At 39.2% G+C, this 9,827-nt stretch overlaps 1 pseudogene; it reads right to left on the reverse strand.

Moving 5' to 3' along the window:
- Window positions 1-422: 422 nt before the first annotated feature.
- The window catches only part of LOC147892785 (reticuline oxidase-like), a 26,882-nt pseudogene continuing 17,477 nt past the window's right edge, over window positions 423-9,827 (reverse strand).

Here is a 9,827-nt window from a genome sequence, read left to right on the forward strand (position 1 = left end):
GCTCCCCATCCCAGTTTGTTCCTAACAATGTGTACTTAACTATGTAGGTTTTAAACTTCCATTACCAATTCAACTCTCCATAGATTCCACACACAATAGTTGGATTAGAAAGAGGTTTTTTTTTTTTTTTTTTGCTCTTCATGCTTTTGGGTGGATTGCTCCTCCCCCCCCAAAACATGCTTTTTTGGGGGGGATTGCTCCTTCCCCCCAACCTATGCTTTTTTTGGCTTTCTTTCTTTGGGCATACTTTTCCTTCTTCTTCTTCTCCGCCGCGACTTTTTCTCCTCGACGCAGAGTTCCTTCCTCCCATCCGCGCCACCGCTCCGCCGCGACTTTTTCTCCTCGACGTAGAGTTCCTTCCTCCCAGACGTCTTCTTTCTCTCCGCGCCACCGCTCGACGACGTCTTCTTTCTCCCTGGCACTCAACGCTCATGCTCCTCTACCCTCTGCTCGACGACTTCCGCGACGACATCTTCTTTTCTCCCCGGCCCTCGACGCTGCTCCTCTGCCCTCCGCTCGACGACTTCCTCGACGACCTCTTCCTTTCTCCTCGGCCCTCGACGCTGCTCCTCTGCCCTCCACAACTTCCTTCCTCGACTCCGCGACGACCCTCGGCGCTGCTCCTCCCCTCCGCGACCTCCGCGATGCTGTTTCTCCTCCACGACTTCCTTTCTCCTCCACGACTTCCACACTGCTCCTTCCCTCCGCGACACTGCTCCACGCTGCCCCTTCCCTCCGCGACGGTGTCCCTTCCTCCCACAACACAATTTTCGGCCTGCTTCTTCTTGCTCCTTCCCCCCACGACCCTATTTTTGGCCTATTTCTTCTTACGGAGCACTGCTTCGAACTGTTTCTTCTTCCTCCGCACAGTTTCGGCCTGCTCTTGCCTTCAGTGACAGGTTTCCTTTGCTGGACGACGTTCCTTGGGTAGGCACAAAGGACAAATCTATTTCTTCTTCATAACCCTCAGCAGGCCACTCTTTCGAAACGAGATCTCATCTTGACGAAATCCAAACAGCACAAGCTCACAAACAACAATGGCTACTCAATCATCCAAGTAAGAAAACGAAACAAATCGAAAGTGTACCTAATTCATGCATGTTCTCCATTTTCTCCATTTCAGAACACCACGATTTGAAAGAAAGACTCTTGTAAAAGTAGGAATCTCGAAGTGTGATTTGAAAGTAGGGTCTTTAGTATATGATTTGACTTTCAGATCTTCAAATTTGAAATTTGAATTCTGTATCTAAGATTTTGAATTTTGAATTTTGAATTTTGAATTTTAAATTTTGAATTTTGAATTTTAAATTTTGAATCTAAGATTTTGAATTCTTCAGATTTGAATTTTAAATTTTAAATGGGGAGATTTGGCCATGCACCCAAATCTTCTGGCTTCTTTCAAAACATACAAGATTTGGCCGTACGGCCAAATCTCCCTAGACCTTGTTGATTTCAAAGAAGCTATAAAGATTTGGCATCACAACTAAATCTTCCTAAACCTTGCTGCTTTGAAAAGATTTGGCCACACAACCAAATCTTCCTCAACACTCGTGATTAGAAAGAAGATAGCAAGACTTGGCCGCATGGCCAAATCTCCCTAGACCCTCATGATTAGAAAGAAGCTAGCAAGATTTGGCCGCATGGCCAAATCTCCTTAGACCTAGGTGATTTAAAAGAAGCTAGAAAGATTTGGCATCACAACCAAATCTCCCCAAATCCTGCTGCTTTGAAAAGATTTGATTTGGCCGCACGGCCAAATCTCCCTAGACCCTTGTGATGAGAAAGAAGCTAGCTGCATAGTCAAATCTCCCTAAACCCTCGTGACTTATAAAAAGCTAGAAAGATTTCGCATCGTAGCCAAATCTCCCTAAACCTGGTGCTTTGAAAAGAATTGGCCGCAATGCCAAATCTCCCTAAACCTGGTGCTTTGAAAAGAATTGGCCGCACAACCAAATCTTCCTCAACACTCGTGATTAGAAAGAAGATAGCAAGATTTGGCCGCATGGCCAAATCTCCCTAGACCCTCATGATTAGAAAGAAGCTAGCAAGATTTGGCCGCATGGCCAAATCTCCTTAAACCTAGGTGATTTAAAAGAAGCTAGAAAGATTTGGCATCACAACCAAATCTCCCCAAATCCTGCTGCTTTGAAAAGATTTGGCCGCACGGCCAAATCTTCCTAGACCCTTGTGATGAGAAAGAAGCTAGCCGCATAGTCAAATCTCCCTAAACCCTCGTGACTTATAAAAAGCTAGAAAGATTTCGCATCGTAGCCAAATCTCCCCAAACCTTAGTGCTTTGAAAACTTGGTGCTTTGAAAAGATTTGGCTGCACGGCCAAATCTCCCCAGACCTGGCGCTTTGAAAAGATTTGGCTACATGGCCAAATCTTCCTAAACCTGTGCTTTGAAAAGAATTGGCCGCACAGCCAAATCTCCATAGACCCTTATGATTAGAAAGAAGCTAGCAAGATTTGACTACACAAAAATCTCACCAAACCCTGGTGCTTTGAAAAGATTTGGCTGCACGGCCAAATCTCCATAGACCATCGTGATTAGAAAGAAGCTAGCAAGATTTGGCCGCACGGCCAAATCTCTCTCCCTAAACCTGGTGCTTTGAAAAGATTTGTAGCAAGATTTGGCCGCACGGCCAAATCTCTCTCCCTAAACCTGGTGCTTTGAAAACATTTGGCTGCACGGCCAAATCTCCCTAAACCTGGTGCTTTGAAAAGAATTGGCCGCACGGCCAAATCTCCCTAAACCTGGTGCTTTGAAAAGAATTGGCCGCACGGCCAAATCTCCATGGATCCTTGTGATTGGAAAGAAGCTAGCAAGATTTGACCGCACACAAATCTCCCCAAACCTTGGTGCTTTGAAAAGATTTGGCCGCACGACCAAATCTCCATAGACCCTCCTGATTAGAAACAAGCTAGCAAGATTTGGCCGCACAGCCAAATCTCCCTAAACCCAAGTGATTTAAAAGAAGCTAGAAAGATTTGACTGATTTGAAAGAACCTAGCAAGATTTGGTTGCACAGCCAAATCTCTCCAGACCCTAGTGCTTTGAAAGAAGCCCACAAGATCTGGACACAAGGCCAAATCTCCCCAAACTTTAGTGCTTTGAAAGAAGCCCATATGATTTGGCCACACATCCAAACCTCCCCTTCCAGTGCTTTAAAAGAAGCCCATAAGATTTGGCCACACGGCCAAATCTCCCTAGTGCGGCCAAATCTCCCTAGAATCTAGTGCTTTCCAAATCTACTACTATGTCTAGTGTCAATTCTAGATTCTATTTCAGATATGTTTATCGATAATGTGTTTTGTCTAACATTAAAGATTATAAAGATGATAGTTTGTATATTGCTTGGGTTTTTTTACAGGAAAGACACAAATGTGAAGAAGGTTGAGAAAGTTGTAAGTGGATTTGCAGAAAAAAGCATACCTTGGTACTTTGACATATATAGTATTGAGGGAGCACAGTTGACACGAGTTCACTTATTTGTTTTGTTACCTAATAAAAGTGCATACACTTGTGTTGGATCGGTACATCAAATCACTGAAGATGTGGTTGGAAAAGAGGGAGATATTGGATTGTTGATCATTATAAATCAAAATAAGAAGTTTCTCTCGGATCCCAACGATTATGAAGCATCTCGTATGAAGTCTGATGTAGATGATAACATGCACTCAAGAGGCTGGATAAGTGTTCAATCAATTGATGGAAATGAAATTGACACAGTGACAACAATCATTGAATCATATCGCAAAGTTTCAGCAACATTAAAGAAGCGTAGGAGTGGGGAAGAGAGTGGGGAAGGAACAAAGAAAGGAAAATCGGCTATGGTTCAAGCACCAGGTGGTAGCGGAGAAGGGGCAAAGAAAGGAAAGCTAACTATAGTTGATGTACCACAAGAAGGAACACCTCCAGAAGGTATGCTAGCAGTTGTGGAAAGAAGCAGTGGTAGTGAATTGGAGCCAAGTGGAAAGGTCATAGGAAAAAAAGGGCAAAAGAAACCATCAGGCTTGGTGGAATATGAAAAATACTACCCATTTGGGTTGCATGCAACATTTTCAATTCCAGTTACAAGATGTCAAAAAGCTCCTCCAAGCTATGTATATAGAGGGTTGAACAAAGAGCATGTGGAGAAGCTTGCTGCAGACTTCGGTTATAACTCTAGGCCTCCTGATGCTGTAGCGGATTTAATGCCTTTCAATCCTGAAACAAAGCAGCCCCTGGAAAGGGTAGATAAAAAGGATTTAACCAAGTGCCACTACTGGATACTATCTGGACAACATTCAATATGTGCTGCTAAAATATTCACATCTAATGATGATAATAGCACGGCCCAAAGGTAAGCAAGGAAAGCATTTCAACGATATTGAGCGCTATACCAATGCACAATGTAAGCCATCGATCTATGTTGCAGATGAAAAATATGAAAAATCAAGTGGTGCAGAAGAATCAGGTGATGAGGATGATGATGATGAGGATGATGATGATGAATTTGTCATTAAATTGTCCTTGAAAAGAAAACGTTCAAGTATCATGAAAGACATGATCATGGGTTTCTGTCGAGAAGATGAGTATGTATTGGACTTGTTCTCTGAGGGGCTTGCTGCAATAGAGTCTCTTTCTTGTAAGAGGCATGCTGTTTCAGTTGTTGAGACTTATGAGGAGTTGGCAAAGGTTGAAAGTATATGTTGCACGTATGCTTACAGTAATCATGAAATTCGACAATGGGCTGGCTTGCAAGAACCAATATTGGCAATAGAGGGGGTGCCAAAAGAAGATGATACAATTGAAGGTGGAGGGGATAAAAAAATTGATACCATACCAGGACAAAAAGAGCTTCAACCGTTCAATGAAGAGCAGCGTGAGCATTTACAAAAACACGCTTCAAAGTTTTGGGAAACAGAAGAGAAAGCAACAGGTCCTTGAAATTGTCCTTTTATATGGTGTTCGTGTTTTCCATATGTTATCTTGCTATATTCTCCATATGATGTATTAATTTTGTTCCAAAGATCTTTTAATATTTCTTGGAAATTTCTTCTATCTCATTGCCATAATTCAAACATTCATATGTATTCTTGAATATGTTTAATTTTCTATATTTCATGAAAAGATGTGTTTGCATGTTGTAATACCTTCGGAGTGTGATACACATCCAAATTTATTTATGAGTTCATAAATGTTAAAAAGTGTGTTGAGTCTTGATTGTGATGAATGAATTAGTGTAAATTCTTGTTTCTATCCTTATTCACTTCATATGAATGCTCAAATATGTTTTGGCCGCTTGGCCAAATATTTTCTTAGTGGGAACACTCGGGCAATGCTAGATAATGTTGGACTCCACTCTGTCTATTACGCAAAGGTTTTTGGCATTGTAAGGATATGTAGTTTTGGGGATTAAAATAACTTGAAAGGGTATAGATTCAACAACTTTAGGGGTATACTAAGCATATGAACATGAATGCTTTCTTTTTTTTAGTATTCCAATTTTGTTTTGAAAAAGAAAAACATGAATGCTTTCACACAAACAAATTGCATTGAGAGCACACAACCTAAAGTTTGACAATTTGGTTTTCCATCTCAATCTTCAGTTTGTTTCTACTTATGAATTTCATTTCCTTGTTTATCAACAGATATTGGCCATCTCAATTTCTCATCGCTAGAAGCATTGCCTGTACATGTGACACCTGATCCAATGATTCATTATGTGCCTAATTTGAACATTAGCATGCAAATTCCAAGCTCAACATGGTTGATTGAAAATGTTGAGGATGCAATGTCTGCAGTTAATGTTCCATTGACAAATGTGAATGCAAGCTTAGAAGGTAAAGGAGAAGATGCGATGTCATTGTATGAAGCCAAGGTGCAGGAAGATATCTTAGAAGGTAAAGGAGAAGACATAATGTCACCCTCAGAAATAATGTCAAAAGAGGTGATAACAAAAATAAGACTAGCAGTGATAATAGATTTGAAAGGGTTATTGCTCGAGCATTGTTTTTCGAAGTCAAATAAACATATGAGCTTGCACAATGGTAAGCATTGGCTTGTTCTCCGTCCTGGGTGTTTAGAGTTTCTACAATGGTTGCTCGATCACTACCATGTTGGCATTTGGTCCACTGGAGGAGAAAAGGCCATGGTGCAACACATGCTGGACACTTTGGAGCATCATGTTAACAGAAAGTTACATTTCTTCATGGTTTGGGGTGCGATGGCATGCCACAAGCATACAAAGAGTAGAATCATTCGACCAGATAGGATGAATGTGGAAGCGGAGTTTAAACCATTAATGAGAGTGTGGTGTTGTTTTGTTGTTTTAAAGAGGAATGCAAACCAGCAAGAACAGTGTTCATTGATGTTTCGCCTTACACGGGTTGTGTTAATCCAGCAGAAAATTGCATTTTCCCTACAAAATTTGATATAGATTGTGGTCATTCTATTTTGCTTCATGAGTTATTACCGTACCTACAGATGCTAGATGATGCAGTAGATGTGCGCAGTGCCATCTCTTCTAACAGATTTGGTCAAGCTCCGATTGTCGAAGGGCATGATATGTTCTATTATTTTCAACCAGTGATCCTTGAATTGAAAGAAAAAAACAAAGAAGTTCTCGAAAGGATGAATGTCGAATCTCATATGTCTACTCGTAGTTCAAAAAAAGACACAGAGAAAGGTATTACTTCACCTATAACCAAAACTAGAGTGAGAGGGAATTGTCCTACTACAAGAAGTATGGTGCATGCTCATCATGTTACATTGAATGAAGAGGAAGAATGCATGCTAGGAAAAATTGCCAAAATGGGGCCATTGAAAGATAGTGAGGCAAAACGCTTTGCTATGGTTCTTGGATGCAAGGAAAGGGGAATCACTGCCGATGCTGCAAGGGCATTCTTAGCCAACTTGATTCGATTTTATTGCATAGACAACCCTTAGGGAATGTGAGTGATCTTGTTAATTAGAGTTGCAAACACAAATGCTCAACTAAAACATTTGTACCTACATTCTGATTTATATTTGAACTTTATTTAGATCTGATTTGCAAAACATTATGTTTCAATTTGTTTTGTGAAAGAATTAATAGACATTGAGTTAGTACCTTGTCCAAAAAATGCTATGTGCTTTATGATGTGAGTTTGTATTCCTCCACCAAAAGAATGATTCTTTGATTTTAAACATATGATAGGTGTTGCAGATTGTCCTGAAAAGTTGAAGAGCTATCTTATTACAAATTTTGATCCTGCATCCAATGGCTTATGGAGACATAAATTGCCCATACCCATTGAGCATGTGTTCGAAATGAATGGCATCCATTATGAAGTAAAGAAATCAACAATACCTGGGGCAGGATATGGTCTTTTTGTACATACGAGCATCAAGAAAAAACAAGATTTGATGGTATATAATGGTCCAAAGTATGATTATGATACTTGGAGATCTCTCCTCAAGTTTTTTCCAAGGATGAAGACTTATGGAATGTTTGAAGATCCATTCATTGAGCCATTGACAGATGTGAAATGTATTGTGGGAGATGTATTGTATGGAAACATTGCTGGATATATAAATAGCTCAATGTATTATAAAGGAAGAACAAATGTTATATTTGCATACATCCCTAAACTACCACCTTGGGCTCAGAAGTCACAAGGAAATTTGAGTGCCCATGGCTACATTACTGTGCAAACCATAAAGGATATCTCCTTCGGAGATGAGCTACTTTGTGAGTATGAATACTAGTATGGAATTGTTATTTATGTTAAACGATGTGGTGCAAAATTGGCTATGTGTCAATGGTTTTGATTATATTTAGTACAAGAAAGAAATTTAAAAAAAGGTTTTTATCAAGACCATGTCTCTGAGTTTCATGAGCTCTATTGTGATGGAGAGTTTCATGAGCTCTATTGTGATGGAACGGTGTTTTTGAACACCACATTTATATGATGGATGTCAAAGCTCTACCATAATCCTATTGCATATGTCAATACTGCAATTTATCAACATAGAAACATATGCATTTGACATTAATTTGATACATCTAATATACCAAATAAAAATTGACAGTTGTTGCAAGTTTATTTTTGTTTTTGAAGACCACATTTATATGATGGATGTCAAAGATCTATAACAATCCTATTGCATATATCAATACTCCAATTTAATTTACTCCAATGAATCTTCCTAATGCAACATCTATAAATTGGCTTTTGTTTGTGGTTTCGATGTATACGAAACAACAAACATCTTTCTTTCACTAGCAAATCAACAAATGTTTTGGCTATGGAGCCATGTTCACATCTATTAAGGCCTTTTGCCATAGCAACATATGGAAGATTTTTGCTTGGGTTTCTAGGAATTGGGAAAGTATTGTGCATGGTTTAGTCTCCCCCAACATAATTGAAACTTGGGTCCTCAATGGAGCTAATGTTTCAATAAAAAACATCAAATTTTACTTTTGAAGTGACTATATTTTATTTCGTGGGAATTGGGATTTTCCCAAATTCTCTAATATAGTGTTACACATGACAGAAGTTAAGGATAGGATTGGTAAGGTTAACATTGGGTCACATTAACCCGATAAGGTTGGGTTCTTCTAATTATGGTTAGGTCACGTTGACTCGAGTTAAGTGGGTTGGTTAGATTTTTGCCACATGGCATGTGGTTATGACAAAGATTTAAAAACACAGCAAAAGCAAGGCTTACCTCCAATAGCTTGCATCCTTCACTATGGATATTACAAACTACTTTGTATTTCTCTGGAAAGCTATCAAGCCTCCTATTGATGGGAATCTGAAGCTTTTTGTCTGTAATCAAATCCTTGGCAAAGACATATGACTTCCTAGATATGGTTACTTTCTTTTTCTCTGAAATCTTTTGAAATTTTGCTAGCTCGTTTGCTGCTAGATTTTTTTTGTGGGTCTCCAAAATGGTAGCATAATGAGCTCTTTATTCCACATCTCATAAAACAGATGGTAGTCCTATTTAGCATCACACTTCTCAAGAAAATAGAAAAGTGACAAATCTGTAGGCTTTTGCGCTTCTTTTAATATCTTCCCCTTGAATGGGACTATCTTTTTTACAAAAGGCATGCCTTGAACACTTGCTAGCCTGATTTTATCATTTCTCTCCTTCTTGGTTGAGCTTCCCTCTTCCTAAAAAGGAAAAGATTGTCCCTACAACCTCCTTTTCATCTATAGAATTGGCGATTGTTCCAGTAGCCCTTGCACCAAAAATTGAACTACCCCTTTAAACTTACTATCTTCAATCAAAAAAGCAATTTCAATAAAGTTATACAATCCAAGTTATAAAAAGCAATTTACTCTCTCTCTCTCTCTCTCTCTCTCTCTCTCTCTCTCTTTCTCTCTCTCTCTCTCTCTCTCCATTTTTACATTCCATGAACAAGAGGCTTTGGATGAACCACGTATGAAAATAAGTGGGCCTAGATGAAGCACAAACAATAAAATTATCCCACAATCTAAATTCTAAAATTATGATTTCCATATCTTTGATTTATTATTGGCTTAACGAGAAGAAAAGCTAAGTCGATGCATATTACACAAAATGTCATAATGCATAGTCCATTAAAATATCATAATGCATAGTCCATTAAAATATTTACATCATTGTTGGAAGTTATCTTCAAATATAGTCAAAAGTGCTACTTTTTAGAACTCTTTTTGACTCTCTTGCTTGACTCTGCTTTGTCTTTCTTCTTTTTTCCTCTCTTTTTTGCCTCCACTTTATCTTTTCCATTGTTTTTTTCCTCGTCCTCTTCTTGCTTCATTTCCAGAGCTGTGTGTCCTTCTCATGTGATCCAAAGTTTCATCTCAT

This window comes from Dipteris shenzhenensis, chromosome 16 (genome assembly GCF_047967505.1).
Source record: "Dipteris shenzhenensis isolate YYH24624 ecotype China chromosome 16, Dip_SZ_1.0, whole genome shotgun sequence".
NCBI classification, from domain to species: domain Eukaryota; kingdom Viridiplantae; phylum Streptophyta; class Polypodiopsida; order Gleicheniales; family Dipteridaceae; genus Dipteris; species Dipteris shenzhenensis.